This window comes from Filicampus tigris, chromosome 7, assembly GCF_054856515.1.
Source record: "Filicampus tigris isolate MCC_2025a chromosome 7, RoL_Ftig_1.0, whole genome shotgun sequence".
Taxonomy (NCBI): domain Eukaryota; kingdom Metazoa; phylum Chordata; class Actinopteri; order Syngnathiformes; family Syngnathidae; genus Filicampus; species Filicampus tigris.
Window position 1 is genome coordinate 26,865,001 of NC_141223.1, and position 22,655 is coordinate 26,887,655.

At 40.7% G+C, this 22,655-nt stretch overlaps 1 protein-coding gene and 2 long non-coding RNA genes across 4 annotated transcripts in view; all 3 read left to right on the plus strand.

The window, feature by feature from the left end:
• LOC147145391 (endogenous retrovirus group V member 1 Env polyprotein-like) overlaps nucleotides 1-22,655 on the plus strand; it is a gene marked incomplete at its 5' end in the record, with an annotated part of 97,941 nt that overhangs the window by 34,752 nt on the left and 40,534 nt on the right. The window lies entirely within an intron of this gene.
• Nucleotides 14,569-16,746, plus strand: LOC147145392 (uncharacterized). The gene is made up of 4 exons (XR_015087467.1): nucleotides 14,569-14,784; nucleotides 14,936-15,342; nucleotides 16,229-16,361; nucleotides 16,431-16,746. It is a non-coding gene; the product is annotated as an uncharacterized LOC147145392 (long non-coding RNA).
• LOC147145393 (uncharacterized) overlaps nucleotides 22,222-22,655 on the plus strand; it is a 39,022-nt gene continuing 38,588 nt past the window's right edge. For both annotated transcript variants that reach the window (XR_015087466.1, XR_015087465.1), the window contains exon 1: nucleotides 22,222-22,303. This is a non-coding gene — a long non-coding RNA (uncharacterized LOC147145393). The remainder of the gene's footprint in view (nucleotides 22,304-22,655) is intronic.

Sequence of the window (22,655 nt, forward strand, 5' to 3'; positions counted from 1 at the left end):
AACACACATTGGTGTTTGTTTAATTGGTAGTTTGACAAACACTCAAGCCAGATGGGTGAACTAGTAAGCGAAAGGAAAAAAAGACCCAATTAACAAAGTACCAACATGTGTTCTAAAAATGTTTGCTTTCTTATTCTCCAAATGTATTGAAATATGACTTATGTCAGGGGTCCCCAAACTTTTTCCAGTGAGAGCGACATAACCTTTCCCTTCTCTGATGGCGTCTGTTTGTACTAAAAAAAGTGTGACGATTGCAGGGGTGCCTAAACGTAAACATTTGTTTTCCAGAAAGCCACGCATAACCAAATACCCTTTGGGATCTTCACAGAAAAAAGTCAGGAAATAAACAATAATATTGTTAAATAAATAATTGTATTCATACAATGGATACTGTAATAACCAAATAATCCTCTCTGGGACGTCACAGAAAAAGTCATGAAACAACGATACTTTTAAATTAAATTACACTATTTATGAAATCAATAAAAATCACAATATTTTCTGGGTTCTTCACAGAACAATATAATGTTAGGAAATACTTAATACCACAATTTATAAAAAAACAATAAATAATTACAAGGTGCTGACCTTTTGAATTTGGATGATTTTGATTCTGATACCAGCTGTTTGATTTGATTACGGTTCCTAACGATTCTCAATTGCGATTCCTTGCAACAACAATAAAAGAAGTAGGCGTTATTTTTGGACAAATTGCATGAACCTTGCTGTTCTTTAATTTCATGAACTTTTTACTTTTTGTGAACTTAAATATGAGTTACTCAAAGGAACGTTTTTAACCAGTATATTTGTATTATGTTTTTTTTAATTTTTCACAAAAGCATTATTTTTGAGAACCTCAAGAAAATACTATAATGCAGCAATCTCAGGCCACGGACAACCCAAGACCCGGACTGGGGGGGACCTGCAGTGGGCAAATGAGCTGAATCTCTTTTTCAATAGGTTCGATCAGATGCCTGCCTCCACTCAGTCTCTCCTGCTGCAGCCTCCACCTACTCCTCCTGCTGGGCGTGTCACCCCCTCCCCCCTTTTCTCCACAGCCTCCAGCTCCCAGCTTCACCAGATAGCCACCACTCCCTCCTGTCCAGCCTTGGCCTTCACAACATCTCAGGTGAGGAACCAGCTGAAGAAGATGAAGGCGAGGAAGGCAGCGGGTCCAGATGGCATCAGCCCCCAGCTCCTCAAATCCTGCGCAGACCAGCTGTGTGGAATTGTCCAGCACATGTTCAACCTGAGCCTGAAGCTGGGCAGGGTCCCCCAGCTATGGAAAACATCCTGCCTGGTCCCGGTGCCAAAGACCCCCCACCCGAAGGAGCTCAACAGCTTCAGACCAGTGGCGCTGACGTCTCACCTGATGAAGACCCTGGAGAGACTGGTCCTTGTCCACCTGCGCCCCCTGGTGAGCTCCTCAATGGACCCACTCCAGTTCGCATATCAGCCTGGCATCAGTGTGGATGATGCCATCATCTACCTCCTCCACACTTCACTCTCCCACCTGGAGAAGGCGGGGAGCACTGTGAGGATCATGTTCTTTGATTTCTCCAGTGCTTTCAACACCATCCAGCCCACCCTACTGGGAGACAAGCTGGAGCGGGCGGGTGTGGCCCACCACCTCACCACATGGATCCAGAACTACCTCACAAACCGGCCACAGTATGTGAGGACACAGAACTATGTGTCTGACGTGCTCCTCTGCAGCACGGGGGCCCCACAGGGAACTGTCTTGGCTCCCTTCCTGTTCACCCTCTACACCTCGGACTTCAACTACAACACCCCCACCTGTCACCTGCAGAAGTTCTCTGACGACTCTGCGATTGTCGGCCTCATCACAGGCGGAGATGATCGGGAGTACAGAGAACTTACTCAGGGTTTTGTGGACTGGTGCCAGCAGAACCGCCTCCTGATCAATGCGGGGAAATCCAAAGAAATGGTGGTGGATTTCGGTAGGCGCCAGCACTCTTCACCTGCACCAGTGAATATCCGGGAAACGGATGTTGAGAGAGTCTAAACTTACAAGTACCTGGGTGTTCATCTGAACAATAAACTGGACTGGTGCGACAACACAGACGCCCTCTATAGGAAGAGTCAGAGCAGACTCTTCCTACTCAGGAGACTGAGGTATTTTGGGGTTCAGGGGACACTCCTCAGGAACTTTTATGACTCGGTGGTTGCATCGGTCATCTTCCAGGGAGTGGTCACCTGGGCGGGCGGCGTCTCGGCCCGGGACAAGAAGCGGCTGGACAAACTGGTCAGGAGGGCCGGCTCTGTCCTGGGCTGCTCCCTGGACTCTGTGGACTCGGTGGGGGACAGGAGGATGTTGGCCAAGCTGTCATCAATGCTGGGCAACCCGGACCACCCCCTCCAGGGCACCCTAACAGCACTCCACAGCACCTTCAGTGACAGACTGTTACACCCTCGCTGTGCAAAGGAGAGATTCCGCCGTTCCTTCTTGCCTGCTGCTGTCAGACTCTTTAACAAGAACATTGTGTAGTCTCTACAAACTGGCGGACATTAGTGCAATTGTGCAGTCCTGCACCTGAGCTCATATCGTGCAATACCCAATATTCCCCACTACTGTAATACCGTGCAATACTCAACATTCCCCACTACTGTTAGTCTAGTTTTATTTTTATCCAATGCTGTTCTTTACATTTCACTACAGCACTGCAGCACTGTCACTTACTTAGAGTATTTTTTCCTCTGTACTATGTACAGGCCGAAATGAGTGTTCCTCATATTTTTTATGTAGATGTAGGTTGGTGTGTATATACATGTGTATATACACATGTTACTGCGTAAATTTACATAGGTTTGATCCTAAATGTTTGCCGTCAATGTTATACATTAATGGCCACATTATGCCGCCGCCCCTGTGTGACCTATATCTTTGCTGCTGTAACAATGAAAATTTCCCCACTGTGGGATCAATAAAGGCATTCTTATCTTATCTTATCTTATCTTAAAGCATTGAACACCGATTGATGGGCCCACCTAATGATGTTTTTCTTTCGAAAGAAAAAAATGTATGTGACAAACATTACACAGAATTTTAAGGTCAAGCAAGGAAAATGTATCTAATTTAATGTGTAATATGTGTATGTATATATGTACGGTATATGCTGCAGCTGTGCATATGCTTTTAACTAATTTGTGTGTTGACTCTGTTTTAGTTCCAGCTGAACTTGTTAGCTCAACATTGGCGTAAGACGTACTTAGCCAATTTGACTTTGGGTCCAGAGCCACACCTCTACTAAGGGTCGGCGCTGTCTGAGGCAACCCGCTGGCTGAGGCAGCTCGCTGGCCTGGGAAGGGTCACCGTCCCCGTGAAGGGCGACCGCTGCCAATGTGAGGTCATGGTGGCCACCACAGCTGAGGAGATCCGTGGGAAGGGCCTGGCAAACGTAGAGTCACCATCGCGGCCCGTACTTGCCGGGGTCAAGTGGGCAAAGGGGGCTGACTGAGAGGAGCAGCCAGTGGGGTCGAGCTTCTGCAGTGTGCACCCGCGCCGCACCTTTGGCTGCGGGAGGGGCGCACCTATTCTATCCGTCACACTTTATTTGTGCTTCTTCCGCGAGGCTAACTAAGAATTGAAATGTAAACTCTGAACGAGGGGTTGGAATACAATATATTCTATGTGTGTATCACTCTCGATCGTGTGGCCAGACTGGGAAAAATAAATCTGAATGCATCTCTGCATTGCTCAGGAAACTGGGTAAAATGTGAAGGTGGGCTGTAGTTTGGGGACCCCTGACTTAGGCAATTGTGCTAATGTGGCCGACAATATTTTAAGATAAGATAAGACAAGAATGCCTTTATTGATCCCACAGTGGGGAAATTTTCATTGTTACAGCAGCAAAGGTATAGGTCACACAGGGACAGGTGACCACTCCCTGGAAGATGACCGATGCAACCACCGAGTCATAAAAGTTCCTGAGGAGTGTCCCCTGAACCCCAAAAGACCTCAGTCTCCTGAGTAGGAAGAGTCTGCTCTGACTCTTCCTATAGAGGGCGTCTGTGTTGTCGCACCAGTCCAGTTTATTGTTCAGATGAACACCCAGGTACTTGTAAATTGAGACTCTCTCAACATCTGTTCCCCGGATATTCACTGGTGCAGGTGAAGAGTGCTGGCGCCTACCGAAATCCACCACCATTTCTTTGGATTTCCCCGCATTGATCAGGAGGCGGTTCTGCTGGCACCAGTCCACAAAACCCTGAGTAAGTTCTCTGTACTCCCAATCATCTCCGCCTGTGATGAGGCCGACAATCGCAGAGTCGTCAGAGAACTTCTGCAGGTGACAGGTAGGGGTGTTGTAGTTGAAGTCCGAGGTGTAGAGGGTGAACAGGAAGGGAGCCAAGACAGTTCCCTGTGGGGCCCCCGTGCTACAGGGGAGCACGTCAGACACACAGTCCTGTGTCCTCACATACTGTGGCCGGTTTGTGAGGTAGTCCTGGATCCATGTGGTGAGGTGGTGGGCCACCCCCGCCCGCTCCAGCTTGTCTCCCAGTAGGGTGGGCTGGATGGTGTTGAAAGCACTGGAGAAATCAAAGAACATGATCCTCACAGTGCTCCCCGCCTTCTCCAGGTGGGAGAGTGAAGTGTGGAGGAGGTAGATGATGCCATCATCCACACTGATGCCAGGCTGATATGCGAACTGGAGTGGGTCCATTGAGGAGCTCACCAGGGGGCGCAGGTGGACAAGGACCAGTAGATATTTTGTAGATATTTGAACAAGTAGCCATGGATTGCTGTGATTATACAACAGGCACTCATCATAACGCTGAACTGTACTGTGTTTTTCTCCATTGTATTCGGGATACAATCTGTGTGCTCATCCATACCCGGGATACATCTGAGCTAATGTCTTGAAATGCACGATAAACATTACAAAGTTACCGTATTTTTTGGACTATACGTCGCTCCGGAGTACAAGTCGCACCAGCCATAAAATGCATAATACAGAAGAAAATACATAAGTCGCATTGGAGTATAAGTCGCATTTTGGGAGGAAAATGTGCTCTTAGTACACATCCTTTCCACCGAGCTACAATGGTAACATTTAGCTAACATTCACACATGTAGCATACAAGGAAGTTACAGTAAGATAACTTTAAACTCACCAAAACGGTTGTAGATCATTTCATCTTTTATTTACCCCCGACCATGTAGAATGTTCAAAGTCTCCAAAAGTATTTTTGTATTCGGTCGTTATTATGTCTTTGTCTCCTCTGCGCTCGGCTCCTCCGTGTGTGGCTGCATGATGCATTTCATGTTGACCCCTCCCACTCACAGCTCCGCTTGTCCATGTTGTTTCTACTCGTAAGTGAGCCTCTTGTGTGCAAGTGTTGTGGATTGAACATTACTGCTAAAACACTTGAAGCAAGGCATCTGATTTGTCCAATGTTTTGGGGAAGTTTGGATTTAATTAAAATGTATCGTTGACTTATGACTTTATTTAAATTGTACGCATGTCAAACTTCCTGAAAAATGTACTCAGTTGTTTTTTTTTTTCCTGCAGAAAGCCGCTGCAAAACGCCGCTGCCTGACCGCCGCTGCCTGACCGCCGCTGCCTGACCCCTTAACGGCCCTCTTCTTTGTGACTGCTCTTGCCTTTTGTCTCTGCCTTCCTTCTCTCCATCCCCATCGAATTCGAGGTAAGATCTAAAGCCCGAGCCCGACCAGGCCCGAAATTTGGATCGGGTCGGGCTCGGGCTTCTCTCTCGCTGACTTTTTTTTTTTTTTAAATAAATATATGTTTGTAAAAATGTATACTAAAAAGATGTGTGGTTACTAAACTAAGAAATACTTGTTATAAAATAAATAATTTGGATAAAAGAGAGAAGGCGCTTTAAGATAATTGCTATTTAACTACTGAACAGGAGCCGCAGAGCCAGAGCACGCTTTGCGCACGTGACAGAGCCAGAGCATGCTCTGCGCACGTGAACGGCGCCCTCTTAATAATCTTTCCCTCCGCAAGTCCGCATCTATTTTGACCTGGTATCCCTGATATGGAGCAGCAAGAAGTCAAGGATAAAATAAAGACAGGGGAACTGAAAAGGCAAACACGCACCGGTATGAGCACGTGATGTGCTCGCAGGCGCATCGGCCGTGCTGTGCTCGCGGGACCGGCGATGCGCGCGGGACCGGCACCTGTGATGTGCGGCATTGTTTTCACTTTATGTGGCACTTTAATCAGTTCAAGCTCTGCACTGTTAAAAAGACACTTTATTTTGACTGATTAATACGAGCTGAGTTGTTAGATGAATGTTTGTTATGTTATGTTATGTTATGCTATGCATTTGTATTTTACCCATTCAAACACCATACCTCTTATCTTAAAACAGATTTTAAGTTAATTTTAGTATTTCATTTGACAGATTTTTATCTAAAGAGCAAACTAATTTAGCCCCAGAGAAATGTGATTAATCATGATTAATCACACAGTAGATATGATTAACTTGATTAAATTTTTTAATCGCTTGACAGCCCTAATCAAAAGACATGATATCATCCATAATTGTTGTAGGGGTTTTATTGGGAAAATCAGGTAGAACCGTTTTGACATAACTTCTAAGCTGTAAGTATCTAAAAAAGTTTGAATTGGGAATTTGAATTGAATCTTTGGACTAGCTGTGCAAAAGAGGCAAATACACCATCCACAAAAAGGTCATTAAGCCGCTTAACGCCCAAATTAGACCACATTAGAAAGACTTTGTCAACTGTTGAAGGTATGTGTAATTTTTAAATAGTTATCACACATTTGCTGATTATGCTAAATGAACATAGGTTTGAGTTATTTTGTTTACTAAATATATATATATATATATATATATATATATATATATATATATATATATATATGTGTGTGTATTGTAAACTAAATATAAGAATGCGATATTTGCTTGCAATGAAGAAATTGCTTCTGCTTTCCTATCTATATTTATTATAAACATCCGAGGAGAAATTGTGAAAAGAAGCAAGAAGGAAAAGCAAGAAGAAAGACCCTAAATTGTTAATATGACTGAATGTTTTTGCAGTGTAATGTTTTGACACAGTGTAATGTTTTGACAAATCTCTTTCCCACGCAAACACATAAAAAACCAAGTTCACGTATCTCCAACAGCTTGCATGAAAACAGTAATTTCTCACCCATATACACTCATACAGATAACAAGGCCAAGTGTTTCCAACGGCTTGCATAAATTCCCCGCCCCTTAGGTTGGAAACACCCATGTAACCAGGGAGTCCTGAAAGTTAATAAAAAGAGAGGGAAATAAATTTAGAATGCAGAAAGAACGTAGAAAGAGGCATTCTCCTCACGAGGACAGCGGGAAGCAGAAATTGTGCTACCTCTCTGTTCTCCTCATGAGCTCTTAACAAAGAATTGAGTGTCTTTCCCCTTCATTTGTGTTGGGTTATAAAAATGTCAAATTTCATCGCCTGCCACACATTGTTTTCTCAACTGCATTTAATGTTGGAACGCTGCACAGTATTACACCCTGCCACACTGTTGCCACTTCTTGAAGATGGTGAGGAAAATACTGATTGTCAGGAACTAGAACTAGAAACAATTACAAAATGTTGGTCTGATTTAAAGAATCAACCGCTACAAACTGGGAAGATTTTGTACGTACATGGGTCTAATAGAAATAAAAAAATGATTTGGGAAAACACATAGGATATGCTGTGGTAACTATTATGCAAGTTTTGATAGCTGAGCCCAACCATCACACTTTTCTGCTCACGCTGCAGAATTAGTGGCTTTGGCTGAGACATGTAAGCTGATAGCTGATAAGGATGTTAATATTTACAGCGATGGCCAATATCCTTTTTCCACATGCCACATCTTCACACAGTATTGGCAAAACACATTTGATGGTAACTTCAACAGGAAAACCTGTGACTCATGCTGAATTATTACAACATTTATTAATGCAAGTCCAATTACCACAACACATAGCAATATATAAAGGTACTGCACACACACTGGGAACTGATGTTGTTTCATTGGGGAATGCCTTTGCTGATAAGACGGCAAAGGTGGCAGCAGCTAAACCCTTTTTTGGGTTAACTGATGTATTGCCGGATGAAAGTATTCTATCTGGTGATGTGTTGGAAAAAATGCAACAACATAGTCAACCTTCCGAACTTAAGTGGTCGATAGATGAGGGGGGTGTTTATTAATGCCGAAGGCAAGTCAATTTTGATTTTTTTTTTTTTATAAAAATGTCAAATTAATGACCCTGACAGTATGAAACAATGGTTTGAGGCCACTGGACTAAAAAGCCAAGTGTCGACAATCCCAAATGTTTTCCTGAATTGAGAGAGTATCCGAAGAAAGTGAAATATTACAGGATTATTTCAAAAAGCCCCCACTGTCAAAGGCGTTGATGCACCTGACAGGGCCAATAATGAGATAAGGATACAAGTAAGTGCTTCCATTTGCACCCAAATGGGACCATCATCATTTAGGTGGTAGTGTGACCAATATGCCATACAGTTTATATTCGCTGCCCAATAATACAATCGAAAGTTAGGAAGGGCCATACCACCATCAACTTTAGCCCTCTGCAAAAATTCTTTACGTAAGTGTGGCTGTTTGTTGTTCCATATGTAATAAGATAAAGTAGAGTCCAGTTTCTAGAAATATTTGGCAGGAAGGATAGGTAAACACTGAAACAGGTATAAATATCTAGGCAACACTGTCATTTTGATAGCATTAACCCGCGCTGCTAACGAAATGGGGAGTGGAGACCAAAGTAAATCGTCAGCGTACAACAAGACCCAATGTTCTATGCCTCCTCTATTTATCCCTGTTATACATCGGTTGGATCTAATAGCTAGAGTGAGGGGCTGAATGGCCAGAACGAAAAGCAAAGGGCTCAAGAGACATCCTTGGCGTGTTCCACGGTATAACTGTAATAGCTCTGAAAGAACATTAGTTAATATCCTGGCCACAGGTCCAGAATATAATAATTTAATCCAAGAGATGAATGTAGCTCCTCATCCAAACTGCCTTAACGTCTCAAACATATAGTTCCATTCCACTCTGTCGAAGGCCTTTTCGTCATCCATAGATGTGACACATTCCGAGGCGGACCGACTAGGGGTGTAAATTATATCAAATAGCCGCCAAATGTTGAAAAATGAACGTCTATGATAAACAAAACCTGTCTGATAATGGAATATGATGGTAGGTAGAACACCTCCAAACGATGTGCAAGTATTTTAAGTATTTTGTAATCTGCATTTAATAGCAAAATAGGCCGATAGGACCCACATTTTAATAGGTCTTTGTCTTTTTTCGCTAATAGTATAATGCAAGCCTGATTCAGAGTCAGTGCAAGGTGACCAACGGACAGTGACTCGTCATATATAGCAGTCAGGATGGGAGCCAACTGCAAAGCAAATTTTGAATAGAACTCATTGGGGAAGCCGTCCAATCCAGCCGATTTCCAGGCTTGAAACCCGGCTATCACATTCCTAACTTCTTGCTGAGTCAGAGGTTTATTCAATTCTGAGACTAGTTCCGGAGATACCTGTGGAAAATCCAAGTGCTAAACCTTTGTGCGATCTTAACCCTATATTGCCAAACGCATCAAATTTGATACAAGAATTTCAAAGCCTTCTTGCATCATCATATGGTAAAAATTTTCCTCAAAACCCTTTTGTGTACAATCTGATACTTGTCTTCTACCTCCTGGTGGATGCATTTTTCACTACAACAATTTGGACACAGTACAAGGGACAATCCAAGATGGCCTGCTTCAGCTAGTTCCTAACTTGCTGAATCAAGGTAAAGATAATTGTGATTTTAACCCTTTTTCAGTGAGATTTTCACAGATATTTTGACTAACATGTCCTCATAAGAACATAATCCGTCAAAGCAAGTTATAATTACTTCCTTTTTTGCACTTTAGTAAATAGTAAAACTGTGCAGAAAATGTATGTTCAAATTTGATACTACAGGTAAAAACCTGAATTTTGTGCAAAATTCCTAATTGTCAATGACACATTCTTTTCTTGGTACTTTATCCATTGTATTCATTGTCGTGCATGATGAAATGTTTTAATCAATCAATTACACCAATTACTGATTAAAAGGTCATGTTTAGACCAAATAAGCCTATTCAAAAACCATCTATCCAGCCATCCATCCATCAATCCATCCATCCTTTATCTGCACCACTTATCCTCACAAGGTTCGCGGGGAGTGCTGGAGCCTATCCCAGCTGTCTTTGGGCAGTAGGTGGGGGACACCCTGAATTAGTTGCCAGTCAATCGCAGGGCACACAGAGACAACCAAACATCCGCACTCACAATCGCACTTAGGGGCAATTTAGAGTGTTCAATTAACCTACCATGGATGTTTTTGGAATATGGGAGGAAGCTGGAGTACCCAGAGAAAATATGCGGAGAAAGGCAAAATTTTACCCACCAGATGTTACATTTTCTAAAAGTGCTGATGAAGCCATTGAAGAAAGGTCTTGAGTTTACACCTTACATGTAATTCAAACGGTTTGTTACTGATGAAATGATACAGCTGGTTGCAGATCAAACAAACTTGTTCAATTCTACAGAAAGTCGGAAACAGTAAACACAAATGCCCAAGAAATTGAGCAGGTTCTTGGTATGTACATGTTCACGGGTTTGGTACCGATGTCCAATGTCAGAGCCTATTGGGAAATGGAAACCCATTACCCCAAAGTTGCTGATGTGATGTCTCGAGATCGATTTGAGAAATTGGTGAGATTGTGAGATTTCCAAGATTTCCAAGATAACCTCAGTGTGTCTGAAGATGCAAAGAATGATACATTATGGAAAGTGAGGCCATGGCTGGAAAAACTGCGAGAACAATGTCTTCATGTACCTCCTGAAGAACATCATGCAGTTGATGAAATCATGGTTCCATTCAAAGGAAGATCTCATCTGAAATGCCAGCAAAGCCTCATAAATGGGGCTTCAAAATGCGGGGTCGTGCAGGACAAAGTGGTTTCATGTATGACTTTGATGTTCGTCAAGGTTACTATTGTTCAATAGTAACTAACAATAAAAAAAATTAAGGTAGCAGTTTGACATAAGAGGCCAACGTTCTTGTTGAAGAGTCCAAACTTCTTCCACGCTTACTATGTTTACAACAAAACAGAATCCTAACTGTTAAAGGTAGTAGTTTGCAAAAATAGGCTGATGTTTTTGTTGTATAATTTATACATTAGAATGGCACGTAATGCCCGTGGTATCATTTATGATACAAATAGAAAAACATATATACATATATATTTTTTAATTTTTTTTTTAAATTTATTTAAAGAGCCAAATAAAGGTTTCAGATTCCAAAAATCAGAATTTTCTGTCCATTATTTCTGGGGTCAGGCATTACAGGGTTAACATTCTGTTTAATCCACTTGTCCTATGGGTCAAAAAAGACCCACCCTACCAAAGCCCCAAAATAAAGCAACTTAATAGAATTTTAAATCCCAAATCTATTTTGCATGATGAAACAACCTGTTATTTATCAATTCAACACAATTTAATTAATTTTGATCATGTATTTGTGACACAAACAAACTAACAATCATGAATGACCATCATTATGCTTTTTTTCTAAACACAAACCAACTGTCATAACACTCCACAGAAAATATATATTATTGCTATTATATACAATGTGAAGTAATTACTTCTGAAGTAATTGTATTGAAAGGGGAAAAAGTCAACAATCTGGAATTATTAAATACTTCTGAAGTAATTATATCGCTTGACTTTCTGAACAATTTTCAACATCAACTCTATTTAGCACATGTAGGACAGCATACGCGAATGTGAGAATGGGCTTTGCAGATGTATCTCTCACATGTACCGTGCATTGCTTTTGTCTTAGAGTCTTACTTCCAGGGTCAGAACTTGCACCTTTTCCTTTTTGATTGACCCAGCTGCAGCCTCAGGCGGATCAAGACAAGATTCAGGTCCCTGAATATCTTCCGAAATGGCTTCAGAGGCCTCTGACTTTTTCGATGTTTGGTGTAATGAACAGGAGAAAGGTTGGTGAAATTTCCTGGACATTAGCAGCTGAATATCTTGTTGGCACTGGAGTCATCCTTATGATGTTTAGTGCATTTTTTCTTACTTAGTTGCTATCTGAAATTGATGAGGACCATGCAATCTTGCTGTCCTTTGACAAAAGTATCCATCAGCTTGAGGGATTTCCTCTTCTTCATCTGAAGATGCATCATCTTCTGGGTTTCATTCCTTCCCATCTTGCTTTTCAGATACATCTTCATCCTCTTGCTCCTCCTGAGCTCCTGAAAAGATCTCATCCCGGAACTTTTGGACAGTGAAATGTCTACTCATGGCCCCAGCAAGAAGCCAAATAGGGGTCCTTTGATTCAGGGTGTCTTTATATCCTCTTTACTGAATTTGTGTAATTATGTCTGAGATTGTTTTGGGGTTTTTTTGCTATGTTTTGGAGCTTGTGTAAATCAATGGGTTAGTTGCAGATCAAAAGTGCAGGTGCTGGTCAAATGCAAGTTCAATTCGTACATCAATCCAGTTTCTTTGTTTGTTTTTTTGTTTTTGTGTGTATGCGTGTGTGTGAGTTTATGTGTCTGTGTATGCATGGGTTTGTATGTGTGTGTATTTGTGTATTTGAGAGAGTTTGTGTGCCCTTTGAACTTTTGTTCTGGTGTTTATATGCTTTTATAATTCACGGGTCAAAAATGACCCTTAAGGCAATCTTTGTACCCTAGTGGTGTACAGCCCACATGCAAGCATACACTAAAACAAGGTATCACTTTTTCTAATTATGGCGCCATTTAGGAAAAGTCATCAAATTTCAAGTTGGAAAAAGATTGTTTAAGGTATTTTTTCTACAGCTAAACATGGTAATGGGTCAATTCTCACCCGCAAGACAACTCAAGGGTTAAAAAAGTTTCGAATGGATTGTGAGTCGCCAGGAGCTTCCGAAGTGTATGAATCACTGTAATAATCCTTAAACACTGAATTAATTCCCCGTTGATCCCGAATAATTTTGTCATCCTGAGAGATCCCAGTGATATTAAATTTTGCTTTAATCCCTTTTAACTGCCTAGCTAAAATCGAGCCCACTTTATCCCCATGTTCATAAAAATTACTTCTGTTCCTGGTCAGCAAGTTCTCAATAGCATATGAGGAGGCACAGTCATCTTCCGATGTGAGGCAAAGTCGTTCTTTATACAGAGTTGGAGACAGATATTGGGCATAAGTATTGTCAATGTCGGCCATTCTTCATTCCAGGTCCACTAGTTTTGCTTTTGTTTTTCTCCTCTTAGCTGCCATATAAGAAATAATCTGGCCCCGTAAATAGGCTTTAAGAGCCTCCCATATTGATGAAACAGAAACGTCTGGAGTGGAATTCACTTCAAGAAAAAAGTAATTTGACCTGAAAGGAATTCCACAAACAACTCATCCGCTAACAAAAGGGAATTAAACCTCCAATTCTTACAAGTCCCACCTACTTCCGGTATATTAAGTTTCAAAACAAGAGGCGTTTGATCTGAGATTACTATAGATTGATATTCACATGAGCGGACGTTAGACATTAGCCTATTGTCTGTAAAAAAGTAGTCTAGTCTGCTATGTGTGGTGTACGTGTGGAAAAAAAAAGATTAACCCCTGTCTTTTGGGTGTAAAAAACGTCATACATCAGAAATTCCAAGTTCTAGAAAGCATGAATGAAGGTAGGAAGCTGACCTGGATGCAATGTCGCCATGTCTATATATTGACCTATCCAGCAAAGGATCCAAACAGGGGTTGAAGTCTCCACCAATAATAAGTTGGTGTGTCTTTAAATCAGGAAGCAGTTGAATAAGTCGTACAAAAAATTGGGCGTCATCAAAATTAGGAGCATAAACACTAGCTAGTATTACCTTAATGTCATAAAGCGTGCCCTGTACAATAATATTACGACCATTAGGGTCCGCAATCACCTTAGAGGAGTTAAAAGATACATTTAAAATTGCTACGGGAGAAAAAATCAAATAAACTATAACAAAATAAAGAAATAATTAAAAAAATAAATAAAAGTAACAGCATTAATAATGAATGGGTCGTGAGTAATAATAAAAGTACCAATAACAAGCCCTTTATACAAAAAGAGTGAACATAACTAAAACCAAATAAATGGTGACAACCTTCCACAAAAACCTAATGGCTAAAAAAACATCAAACCACAATTAGAAAAAAGAAAAAACGAAAAGCAAACCAACAACGTTGTGCTAACATGCAGCTTGGCAGCAATCATTTTAAATGGTCACGTTTCTTGGACATAAATGGGTAAACAGAATCATTCTTTGTGCCAAAACATTGAGCGTTTGAATGTGGTTATTTGCTTCTTCAACCGACCTGAACCAGACATGGGTACCGTCAGCCTGAACGGGCCGGGAAGAGCAGCGAGGGCTGAAGGCCCTTCTCATACAGCGCAGCCATCACCGCACCGTAGGGTTTCCACTGGCTTACCACCTCCGGAGAGTAATCCTCGTAGACCCTGAGAGCTTTCCCTTGGTAGTTGAGCGATCCTCTCTTCCGCGCCTCCCGGATCAGCAACTCCTAACTCTGGTAGCGATGGAAACAAACCAGGACCGGCCTTGGTCTTCCGCCGTTAGATGGCTTGTTGGCCGGATTACGATGGCCGCGATCCAACTCAGGAGCCGAGCCATTGGAAATATTACGTCCCCCAATACGCCTTTAGAAGTTGGGAAAAAAACTTGGCTGGGGACCTTCGATACCTTCAGGTAAGCCTACAAGGCGAACATTGCTTTGGCGATTCCTTCCCTCGAGGTCGGTTAGCTTAGCTGCTAGCCGCTTGTTGTCGAGCTGAAGCGCGTCACAGTTGGTCTCCACACGTTCCAATCGAAGATGAAGAGACTCGGCATTTTCTTCTAGGGAAGCCAGCCTATTGCCGTGGCCATTGACAGTTTGTTGGAGCCTGTCGAGTTTCCCACTCAGTTCAGCAAACGAAGACTTAAGGTTCCTACAAAAGGGTCGGCTGATACTACCGCAAGCGAAGAAGTTGCTGAAATCATCACGTTTGGAGACGAGTGAGTCCACGTCACATGCTGATGAACAACGCCCCAGCCACAAATTGGCAGATGACGACAGTAAAGTGATTTTTCCAACAACAGCTGCGACGCGTGTCAAAAATTCAGAAATCAAGTAGGAGAAAGTTCCAAAGATGAATGAAGGCACAGGAAAAGCTGAATGATGAGTCTGAAGGGAGACGTACAAAATGGGAACTGAAGAGAATAAATAAGAACATGAAAAATAAGGAAAAGTACCGTCAAAATGCAGAGGTAAGACAAAAAAAAAGTGTTACATTACAACTCGTTATCAACAAGACAGATTATCGTTTAAAACAAAGTTCTGATTTTACACGTCGTTACATGATTGATCGAGACTTCAAGATGAAAAACTGTTCGCATTTTTCACATTGCTATAAGACAGAAGATTGTTTTAGGATGAGACAACGCTCCTACATTACACGTTACCGTGATGATATTGCATTTAAAACCAGACAGCGCTTCTACGTTACAGTGATGATGTTGCGTTTAAAACTAGACAGCGCTCTAGTTGCAGAACATTATTGTGATGATCTTGCGTTTAAAACTAGACAGCAATCCTACATCACAGAGCGTTATTCAAACAACCCCAAATTCAGAGCCAAACATAAGGAAATCATGAGATGTATAATGAATAGAAAATATGATTTATTGAGGACTAATACACTGCGCAGAGCACGTGAGATTTTGCTAAAATACATAGTCATAAACCGACTTTGTAGAGAGAGAAATGACTGTGAAATCATGAATGCTGTTGAGCTATTCAAAGCCCAAATTAAGAATGGACCGACATTTGTCTGCACAGAGCAGTATTTCCTAACCAAGTTCGCGCTTGTCAGCGTCGCTTTTATAAGAAACATAAACACGTTGTTGAAAGTTGCCTCATGGGAAAGTTTGTTCATATTTGTAATCGTGAATATAAGGCACTATGCGGAGTACCTGCGGAAAGAAAAAGAGGATATGTCACACTTGCTTTGAGTTCCAGCACTTACTGTGGCCAACAGTCTCTCACAGTCTCTCACTTGGGGATATTCCGAATGAACTGTGCAGTTTGAACATATAGAGAGACACCTGATTTCAAAATGCATATCCTTTGCTAAAATTGTCCCTCTTCCGAAAGGTCAGCAGCGAGCCGTTCGAGGGAATGTGTGTACCATCAGAAGTGCAAGAGACGGTCAATGCCCTGCCAAGCTGAGAAGTCACAGATGTTGAGAGTGAAACTGAAGAGACTGCTTTGCTACAAAGTTCATCAGGTATTTCAAACTGTCACTTGGTCAAAACTAGTGAATGCCCTGAATATTTTGAAACAAATTCATCGGCAGTACAGAGACCATTCGCGACGATGCTGACCTTTGCGACCCAACCCTCACCGATGATGAGAGCAGCTCTGATGAAGAGGAAATGAATGCAAGTGACTACAATGAAGAAGATCTGGTGGAGATAAACAGATTTAAGAGCGATGCACTTTGTGCGAAAAACAGTTACTTGCAAAAAGGGAACAGTGGTGAACAACAACGTGCTGAAAATTTGGATTTGGAAGAAGGCGACGAACCAAACGGTGGCATCATACTTGAATCGTGTCTCCAACCAAATGACGTGTCAGAGGAAATTGAGTTTTACTAAGGGAATTTTGTCTGTTGCTCCCGCTGAGAGAAATAACCAGGTAAGCTTTTTCAAGATGCCCAAACTCGAGGCCATGGCTTTTCTGGTTCAGTTTCTAACTGGGGAAAAAAAACCTTGATGAAAAGAGACAAAACTCACACCAAGCAAATATTTCAAAACACGACTGTTGTTGATGAACGTTTTGCGAGAGATGCAACTTTACTTTTTTGCTCAGTTTGTGACAGAAATCTACCAGGCGACATCAAGCATGAGAATACAGCTGCGCAAAGGCAAACTTTTTACCAGAGATGGTCGAAGAATTAACAACGCTATGCTGTAGGACAAAAAGAAGTTGAGAAACTGGTGCGCAGCAAAGACGCAGTCCGCTTCATGACGCCGTTGAAAGGCTCGCCTGCCTATTGGGAGAGAACCACCACCAAATATCTTTATGCAATGATCCGACAGCTGGGAACAACCACATTCTTTTGCACATTTTCCGCTGCAGAAATGCGTTGGGAAGAGGTCATCACTGCCATTAAAGCACAACAAGGTGAGCGAGTGAATTTTGCTGAACTCGACTGCCAAGTGTGAAATTCTACGCAGCAATCCTGTGACGACAATGCGCATGTTTGACGTGTTGAAGCGCTTTTCAGATATCTGATCCTGTCTCCGGCACAACCGATTGGTAAAGTTGATGACTACTGGTATGGGTCGAAGGTGCCCCTGTATTTGAGGAGGCCTCGGATAAAGCTATTTGTGATTTTGTGTCTCAGTATATCTCGGCTGAGCTGCCTGACCCAGAAAAGGAACCCCAACTGTACAAAAAGGTCATGGAAGTTCAGACGCACAGCAGTACTCACTCCAAATCTTGTGTCGAAACACTTTTCCCAAACAACCGTGCAAAACGCCGATGATCATTCGACCCGAAGTCTGTGATGAAGAAAATCAAGATCAACGCAAGGAGAAGAAGGCCGTGTCAAACGCCAAGCTCGTTCGTGTGCAGCGTTTGCTGAATTAACTTGAGATGGCAACCCTCACCTTGCCCCAGCTACTGGCTAAATGTGATCTCACTGCCGATTAGTACATGGAGTGTTTGCACACGACCGCCTCGAAGAGCTCTGTTGTGCTCAAGCGAGAACTGAAAGACTGCTCGGTCATACATATATATATATATAAATATATATATGTATATATATATATATGTGTATATATATATATATATATATATATATGTATATATATATATATATATATATATATATATATATATATATATATATATATATATACATATATATATATATACATATATATATATACACATATATATACATATATATATATATATACATATATATACATATATATATATATATACACACATATATACATATATACACATATATATATATATATATACATATATATATATGTATATATGTATATATATATGTATATGTATATATGTATATATATATATGTATATACACATATATATATATATATATATATATATATATATATATATGTATGTGTATATGTATATATATATATATATATATATATATGTATATACACATATATATATATATATATATATATATATATAGACACATATGTATATATATATATATACATATACGTATACATATATATATATGTATATATATATATATTCATATACGTATACACATATATATACACATATATATATATATATATATATATATATATATATATATATTCATATACGTATACACATATATATACACATATATATATATATATATATATATATATATATATATATATATATATATATATGTGTGGGCGTGAAGGACCCTATAACTGCGGGCCGGTTCTAATAATCAATCAATATTATCCCAGGGGCCGTAGAAAACCTTCTTGCGGGCCGGAAGTGGCTTGACTTTGACATATGTGGTCTAGACCAATCGACAACCACAAGATGCTGTAGTGCTCCCATTGGTCAACGGCCATTTCAGCCTTTGCCCAACCGCAGACGACTTCAAATGAGAGCTGCGCCTATTGGTTAATGCCCAACCCCAACTTTATCTCAGATTCCACATTATTTTGTGTGTATTTGCCCTGCAAAGAAAGTACATCCACCGCTAGCTTTTGTCCCGAAAACATCCAAAATTAACCAGCAAATTTCACTATTTTGGTAAATTACTGATTTGGTCGTTTTCGTTAATACTTTGGTCTATATAGGCTGTGAACGTACGCAAATGTATGCATTATATATTGCATATGGTAGACTTGTTTTTATTTCCTGTTGCTCTCTTTTCAGTGCATGCAGTCTATTATTGAGTCCATGATTGTTGTGACAAAACTTAAAATTGTCCTGCTGCTGTACACAAAAGGAAGTGGATGACTTAAAAACAGATAAAAACAGGATGAGCACAACAAATCTCTGCAGGGTGACGTCTTTAACATGGACAAAATGGAATATTTGGAGAGTCAGTCAAGGAGGAAAAACTTGGTGATTGATGGAATTCCAGAGGCACCAGGAGAAACGTGGACAACAACAGAAGAAATGAAGTAGTAATAGAGAGAGCGCATCACATTGGGAAACCGGAAGGGGGGGCGAGGCCTGTGGTAATAAAACTACTGAAATTCAAGGATCGCACAACTATTCTCCAAGAGGTCAAGCATCTCAAAAGTACAAAGATTTGTATAAATGAAGACTATACAGAGGCTGTCAGAAGGAGGCGAATAGAGCTGATGCCCGAGCTGAGAGCAGACAGAGAGAGAGGTGACATTGCTTACCTCCGAACAGGACAAACTGATCATCCACCCATGCACCAGCACACCAAAACCACTCAATGGAGACTTCCCAAAGTACTGTTTAAAGCGGAAGTCAACCCAAACACATTTTTTCAAGAATATGTTCCCAGCAGGCCCACTAGTTGAAACACGGCATTCTGATTAATTTTGACTTTGTGGAATATAAGTTAAGTAGCAACATACACTCGTTTTTAGCCATTTCGGAGGATGGCCATTTTGTCTTCTCTCGACTGAAAATGACATCACAACTACTCACAATGACCAATCACGGCTCAGATTCAGAAAACAGGTCAGCCGGATCATTTTGTCATGGTTGCGTGTTAGAGGACCCAAATGCAGGGAGGCAGGAGAAGCAGGGCGTATTGAAGAAAATATTTATTAACAAAAAAACCCCAGCATAAACAAGTCTTGAAAAATCCAAAACTCAAATAAACACAACACCAGGAGAAACAAAAAAAAAAACATGACAGCAACAACGATCCAACAAGGACTGAACGGAAACTAGGAATTTAAATACATGCATACTGACGAGACAACGAGAAACACCTGGACGAGACACAGAAGGTAGGAGGTAGCTGATTGGCTAGCATTAGGAGGTGGAATGCACACAGGTGGACACAATCATTGACGGGACACAGAAACTCTGAGAAAACAAAACTAAAAAAAACAAACATGACAACATGAATGAAAAAAATCACAGGAAGTATTCAGACGCCTTGAAATTTTTCACTTTCTGTGTCATTGCAGTCATTTGCCAAAATAAAAAAAAAAACGTTCATTTTTTTTCTCAATGTACACTCAGCACCCCATCTTGACAGAAAAAAAAACTAATGTAGACATTTTTGCAAATTTAAGAAAAAAGAAAAACTGAAATATATGGTCATAAGTATTAAGAAGAGCAGTTCTGACCCGAGCGTTTTTAATAATTACAGACCCGTATCCAACTTACCGTTTTTAAGTAAGATTTTAGAAAAACTGGTTTTCATCCAGTTGAATCATTTTTTAAACACAAATAATATTTTGGAGAAATATCAATCTGGTTTTAGGATGAACCACAGTACGGAGACTGCTCTTTTAAGGATTTTAAATGATATTAGGTGCACTGCAGACGTGAGAAAACTCACAGTCTTGGTGCTACTGGATCTAAGCGCTGCTTTTGATACAGTAGATCACCAAATTTTATTAAATAGACTTAAAAATCTAGTGGGCATCTCTGGTACTGTTTTTGACTGGTTTTATTCCTATCTCACAGACCGATATTTCTTTGTAAGTATGGATACTTGTTCCTCCAAAACCCATGAAATTAAATGTGGGGTTCCTCAAGGTTCGATTTTAGGCCCCCTACTTTTTAATCTTTATGTGCTTCCCCTCGGGGATGTCATCAGGGGACACGGCATGAGCTTTCACAGCTATGCTGATGACACGCAGCTGTATATTGCCGTGTCTCCTGGTGACACAGGACCCATTGATACCCTTTTAAATTGCATTTTAGATATCAAGTCATGGATGGCAGATAATTTCCGACAGCTCAATCAGGACAAGACTGAGGTTTTAGTTATCGGTCCCGAAGGTCAGAGAGAGAAGCTTTTACCAAAACCACACATTTTTAATCCCTCACATTGTGTGAAGAACCTTGGCGTCATTTTTGACTCTGAGCTCAGTTTTATTCCTCATATTAAAAATGTAACCAAGATTGGTTTTTATCACCTTAAGAATATCGCCAGAGTCCGCCCGTTTCTCTCTCAGGCTAACACGGAAGTGCTGATGCATGCCTTTATTTCCTGTCGTTTAGATTACTGTAATGCCCTGCTCTCTGGCCTCCCGAAAAAGAGCATTTCACCACTGCAACTACTGCAGAATTCAGCCGCTCGGGTGCTGACGAGAACCAGAGGGCGAGAGCACATTACGCCAGTTTTGAAATTGCTGCATTGGCTCCCTGTGTGTTTCAGGATCGATTTTAAAGTACTTTTATTAGTTTATAAATGTGTTAATGGTCTTGGGCCATCTTATTTATCTGATTTGCTTTTATCATACCAGCCCTCTCGGATCCTGAGGTCCTCTGGCGCCGGCCTTTTATTTATTCCAAGGGTGAGGACCAAAATGCATGGCGAGGCTGCATTCAGCCGTTTTGGTCCTCACCTTTGGAATAGCCTGCCAGAGGACGTCAGGTCTGCAGAGACTGTTGATATTTTTAAGAAGAAGCTCAAGACACACCTTTTTAGTTTGGCTTTCAACAACTTTTAAATAATTTATATTTTCTTTTGATTGAAGATAATTCTATGTTTTGCTTTGAATGTTTTAAAGCACTTTGAGTTGCATTTTTACGTATGAAAAGTGCTATATAAATAAAATGTGATTGATTGATTGATGTGAAAGTGGAAGTCAACCCAAACTTCTTTTTTTTTCAAGAATATGTTCCCAGCAGGCCCACTAGTTGAAACTCAGCATTCTGATTAATTTTGTGTTTGTTGAATATAAATTAAGCAGCAAAATGCACTCCTTTTTAGCCATCTCCGGGGGCGGCTATTTTGTCTTCTGTCGACTTAAAATGACATCACAACTGCTCACAATGACCAATCACTGCTCAGATTCAGAGAACAGGTCAGTTCTCTGGCAATTTGTGCATCTCTATTTTATGCGTTTTATCTGAGGTTGACTGATGGTTTCTTATGTCATATTTTAAAATGTTGTTTTTCTGAATGTATTACAGATGACCAACATTAGAGCCAATGACATGACTTTACAAGACTCTTTTCTTGATGCTGCTGGTCCAAGGAACATTCAATAGGTATATGCATATTCATCACTTTTTCATGTAATTTGATCTCTACATCAGTGCATTCATGATGATGGACAGTAATTTTTATTTATTAAGTATTGTGCTTACACACAGCAGGCAGTTTCACATAATGCATTCAAAATGGTTAATGTTTACAGAATATTTCAGGTTGATTTAATTTGTCAGAGGGATTATTATCTTCGTTAGTTATTGTTCTTTTCTTTTTCTGAACACTCACGGTGTCCCCACACCACACTGTCACTGAGAGTGTGTGAGTAAGAAAAAAAAAAAAAAAAAAAAAAAAAAAAATTGTGTAAAACGTTTTCAGGCCCGGCCGGGCTCAGCCCGAAAATGACACGTG